The sequence below is a fragment of the Anolis sagrei genome, chromosome 4 (genome assembly GCF_037176765.1).
Source record: "Anolis sagrei isolate rAnoSag1 chromosome 4, rAnoSag1.mat, whole genome shotgun sequence".
Lineage (NCBI taxonomy): Eukaryota > Metazoa > Chordata > Lepidosauria > Squamata > Dactyloidae > Anolis > Anolis sagrei.
Genome location: NC_090024.1, coordinates 226,084,912 through 226,091,108, shown reverse-complemented (window position 1 = coordinate 226,091,108; position 6,197 = coordinate 226,084,912).

Sequence of the window (6,197 nt, the reverse complement as noted above, 5' to 3'; positions counted from 1 at the left end):
AACATAAACAGAGGGTACCTCTTTGAGGAAAACTAATGTCGGACAATGTGTGACACTGTAAAATTAATGAAATTTGATACCACTCCGACTATGGAATTCCAAGATTTGTCATTTGGTGAGGCATCAACAACCTTTGGCATAGAAAGCTAAAGGCCTCAAAAAATGGAAACTCCTATAATTCCATAGTATCGAGCCACTACAGTTAATGTGATATCAAACTTAATTGATTCTACAGTGTAGATGCACGCTATATCAGGTGGATAATACAGCTTAGGAAAATTGCTCTTTTGCAGTTGACCATGCTGCAAGAGGGTGAAGGAGTTGTAGTGAGCAAACTCCACCTATCCAAACTCTGATGGCACAGATACAATTCATGTCAGATTGCAGAGCTGGTAGTGGTGAGATTCAGGGAACACTGGCCTACCACTGCTCCATTTTGGATGAGTTAAGCAAGTTGTATGTCTGTAATTTAAAGGTATGTAGACATTTACAGAAGCCATTTTTGTCTAATACAAATGTGAAATAGATGTAATGCATCTAGTTAAAATATGTGATCCTAGAACAATTTATTTACTTATTTTATTTATACCTCGCCTTTCTCACCCTGAAGGGGACTTAAGACGGCTTACAAGCTCCAGTAAAAATTCAATGCTGTATCATAGACATAACAAGAAAATATACCTTATCAACTATAGAACAGTTAAAACATATGAACATTTAAAACACATAAATAAATAATAATAATAATAATAATAATAATAATAATAACAAATTTATTTTTATACCCCGCCAACCATCTTCCCTAGGGAACTCGGGACGGCTTACAAGGGACATGCCCAAGATTACAGTTAAAACACACATGTAAAACACTTTAACCAATTACAAACATCAGTGAAAAACAAATAATAACACAATAGAAAGCAATATAAAAACAATACGGCTGAAAGAAACATAGCTGAGGTCCGGATTCAATGAGTGCAATACATTTTTACAGGAGCACAGGAAAGTGCAACAATACGGTAAACTGGGCAAGCTTATTGATTTTTCATTATCAATTATTAAAGCTGTTGAAGTCATAGTTCGTATTATCCTATTCTCCGAATGCTTGTGTAATAATAATAATAATAATAATAATAATAATCTTTATTTATACCTCGCCACCATCTCCCCCAATGGGGACTCGGGCGGCTTACATGAGGCCAAGCCCGAACAACAGACTACAGCAAAATAAAACCAAAAACACAAGCAACAAACAACAACATCATAATAAGAATATATGAATACATTAAGCAATATAAAATTACAATAAACACAATCACAGTGGCAATAGGCAGGCCACATGCTCAAGATAAAATGTTAAAAACTAAGGATGAGATAGAGGAGGAGCAGGCTATTTGTAAAGGAGAGCTCATAAAAACGGGGTTGTGAAACCAAACTTTCCCACGAGGGGTGGGGAACATGTACTCCAGTGACAGAAACGTTGAGGGGAGCAATAGTGTGAGGTTGTGTACCCACTCAACATAAGCTAGGTCTTTAGCATTTTCCTGAAAATTAGGAAGAATGGAGCTAGCCTGATGTCATTAGGGAGGGTTTTCCACAGCTAGGGGACAGCACTGAGAAGGTCCTGTCTCTCGTCCCAACCAGTTGTACTTTCGAAGGTGGTGGGACCAAGAGCAGGGCCTCTGCAGCAAATTTTAAAGTTCTAGTTGTCTCATAAAGAGAGATATGTTTGTACAGGTAAATTAGACCAGAACACGATTATGTTATATATATAAAAACATATAACAAGGAGATATTACATTCATTATATCAACCTTTAATTAATATAGGTTGAGGATCCCTTATCCAGAATTCCAAATTGGGAAATACTCCAAAATTGTACAAATTATGGCTGAGATAATGATGCCTTTACTTTCTGATGATTCAACATACACAAATTTGTCTCAAAATAATTAAGAATCCTGTATATAACATTGACTTCAGACTATGTGTATAAGATGTCATTTAAAAATAAATCACTTGGTATTCCAAAATCCAAATAAAACACAGATCCAAAACATCACTTTGAAAAAGAGGGAGGAAAAAGAATAATGTAAGAAGACTGGTGAGTTGAAACAAATAAATAATATCTCCCTGTCTATTTATCCAACTTTCTGAACGACGTAGAAGCCAGATAGACTTGGTTTGAAGCAGGGTCATCGTGCAAGTAGATTTTTGCTACTGATCCTGGCAACAGCTATAATTTGTCAAAAGCGTTTGGCAGCCAAAGGGCTTGGTCAACCCGAGCAAGAAATAATGATCAAACATCTTCTAGGAAATTGCTTCCCAGTGGTGTCAGAGGAGCAAGTAACAAATCACAGCAAATGGGGTTTGGTGTATGTTGGCAACCTGTTCTAGCAGATGACAAAGCTCCAGTTTCATTACTGCTGGCTGGATTATTCCAAACCTTTATCCAGTAAGAAAGGAAAGGTGAGACCTGTGGCTCTCCTGTCATTATTACTCCTCTTACAGACCCAGATCAGATAGATAAGGATTCAAAGAGGAAACAGTGAGATCACATACTCCTTTCCTTTCTTTGTGGAGCACAGATTCCTGTGCTGTTTCCATGGTTAAACATCACGTTATTGGCATGGGAATTAAATGGCTGGGAGGAATTCGAGTTAAGAGTGGGGACGCTGCTAAAATCTGTCATGAAATCTGCTACTATTCCAGAGGTGCTGAGGCCCCTTTTACGCGGCCATATAAAACTCACATTATCTGTTTTGAACTGGATTATATGGCAGTGTAGAAGGGGGCTGAGTCTCAAAAAAATGTATCAAGGTGAGATGCATTCGCTTAATTAAAAGTTTCCAGAAACATGTCTATAGAAAATGTTGCATTGATTTTGTAATTACTTCTGATTGTTAGTGACAAAAGGGCGGATATAAGTAGCACATTGTTGCATTAAGCAAAGTGTATATATGACCTTGTTTTAGCGTGCCTTGCAGTTATTTAACACATTATTTTCCTCCCCAGATGCGATAATGTAAAAATGTTCTGTGGATAATCGAGTGAACTATGCTATCTCACCAGGTTAACACCCATTGGCATCACTAGGATTGGTGTCATCCCCTCTGATGCTGTAACCCAGTATAGTTCCTACCCTTCTAATGACACTACTGTGAACAGACATAGTGTGGTTTATATGTCAGTCATCCTAACATCTCATGTGATGAGTAGTGAGGGATGCTGTTCTATTGTAAGGGATAGTACAACCTCTGATCTAATTGGCTTCTCAACAGAAAATCAGAGTGCTGCCATTTTGTACCTTGTCTCTGGCAGCAAAATGTGAAGAATGTGTTCTGGCTAGTGTTGAACAAAGGATTAAATAAGAAACCCACAGGGTATGTGCGTATGTGTGGTATGCAAATCCATATCATATTGTTCTCTTCCCTGAGCAGCAGCAGATCTTGAATTATCACTGACACATAGGTTATCACAAATCCCTCCATTTCTAGCCAGCATAGGTTGTTGTTGTTGGGGTATACTTTCAAGTCAGTTGCGACTGAGGAGGAAACTAAGGTAACAATATGATTGGATTTTCTTGGCATCAGTATTTTGAACAACTAGCAGCCTCCCAAGCACACTGATCTTATACCCTCCAGCCAGGGGCGGCTCAACCCATTACGCAATGTAAGCATTTGCAGTATAGTTGATTTTGCCCGGGGGCACTCTTGAGGTGCTCTTGGGGGAAAATAGACCTTGACATATGCGAGTTGTAGTTACTGGGATGTATAGTTCACCTAAAATCAAAGAGCATTCTGAACTCCACCAATGATGGAATTGAACCAAATATGGCACACAGAACTCCCACGACGAACAGAAAATATATATCAGTGATTGGTTGGGGGGGGGGGGGTGGGTGCCAAAATACTGTTCGCTTACCATTGAAAATTACCTAGGGCTGCCTCTGCCTCCAACTGTCCTGATTTGATGATGACAGACCTGATTAACCCTTGGTCATCCCATGTTTTAGCTCCGTTTCTTCCTCCTCTTCCCACTTTCTCCTTGATTTATTTCAATTGCTGAAAACTGAGCCCCCTTCCACACAGCTGTATAAAATCCACATTGAACAGCATTATATGGCAGTGTGGACTAAGATAACCCAGTTCAAAGCAGATATTGTGGATTATCTTCCTTGAAATTATCCAAGATTTTGTGTTCTTCCTCATTATATTCCATTTGGACTACAATCAGATGTCACTTGACCTGGTTTTCATTCATGAAAAGTTGGAGGGTATGAACCATGCTAAATGTTCCATGTTTAGGCCACAAACGGGCAGGCACTGATACAAAACACACTTATTCAGGTAAGTTATGGAGGCAGGTTGGGTATTGGGTCAATTTGAGCCAAAAGTTGGAGGCAAACATGATGCCCCATATCCTTGACATCCTGATATGATTGTGGGGAGAAAGATTCTCTCCAAAGCACTGAGCAAACCTCAGAGATCTCTCACTGTTTAACAGGCTGCCCCTTTGCACTGAATGAAGTCAAATAAGTATACAGACCTGTGAGCACAAGTGCTCTGAACTGTCTCTAAGATAATTAGGTGCCACCGTTTAGCAGCCTGATAATCATTGTTTCAACACCAATCTAATTGGATTATCATGCTAATAAGCAATACGATAATACAGTTCTTATTACTCTGGATAATTTTAATTACTCATTAAAAGGCACAGGGCATTATTACCCTGGTAATGAACAGATGCAGTGATATGTCAACAGCTTCCTATATTATTTTATGCATAGTTCATTAAGTAATAAACATTTAAAATTGCACAGGGGAGCTCTGCTCCAGCTCTGAAAGAGCCAACACCAGAAGGTTTGGCATTTTGCAAACAATTATGGAATGACAGTTTCTGCCTTGAAGATGGAGCTAAATGCACAGAAACAAGTGGCATTGTGGAGGCGTTGTGGCTGTATTATGAAAATTAAAGCCACTTATGGTATCCTGGGGAGACAAAGAAAGAAAAAAGGGAGAATAACAATCTAGAAGTGGGAAGCAAATCATGTCAGCCATTTGATTTCATTAATTGAATGGTAGATTTTTAAAAAAAATATTTGATCACTACTAAAGCAGCTGTTAAGATGGGTTGGATAGATGTGACAATCATATTTCTACTGTGGCTATAGGGTTTGAATAGAGTACATTCTAGGATACCATAGAGTATGCTCTGGTGGCAAAGTTACTTTTTTGGACTACTACTATCAGAATTTATTTTTCAGCAGGGTCAGTGTGGTCAGTGAGAATGCTAGTTTGGTCCAAAAGTGTAACGTTCCTGAGCTTTGGTTAGTGAAAGTCAGATGAAGTCCCCTACTTCAATCTTTGTTAGGATTGGAATTTTTAGGCTCCATAAGTGATAAGGTTGCTGTTGTTTGAATATTTAGCAGATATTTGATCAGAACACTTCTCGAAAAGCATCATTGGGAGAAACTAACTTTTCTTCCTCACTCCCCAAATCCACCTTTTGTTGATAAAGTCATAACTCACTCTCTAATTCCCTGATTCGGACATGGAAGAGTCAGGTGTCATGGAATCTACATTACCTGATGACAGTTGTCCTTTCAAATCCAGGGAGTTAGAAGCGAAGGCAGTGGGGGCAGAGGCTGCCAAAGATATAGCACCATACTTTTCTGAATAACAAAGAAATAGCAAGGGATTACACCATTTCAATGGCTGTTAAATAAAAGACTCTGACTGATTAGGTACCTGGTGTTTTGGAAATCATCGATCAAAAATCTCAGCAGTTCCCCAACATCTTTGTTGCTCACAGGTGTCTTATCTGGATGACTGACAGTACTCTTCAGCATTTGTGTTTTCTTGACCTTGGAGTTGTTATGCTTTGATGGTCAGTTTACTCCTTGCTGGCTTCTTATATCTGAACCATTGACTGTTATATAACAACTCCTGGATTAACTGATTACCACTCTCCTGTTCTGTGCATCATCTTGTTGAATACTCTCTGTCTGACCTGGACTGAATTAACTACTCCATAGCTCTTTCACTCTAACCACCTGATTCCTGGGACATTTGCCAATTAGAACATAGAATGCTTCCCACCAAAGACCATTATTTTGTGGCCAGTGGAAATCAGAGCCGTATATGTGGTGGTGGAAGCTCCCATTCCATTCCTGTAAGCTGTTTGGACCACCACAA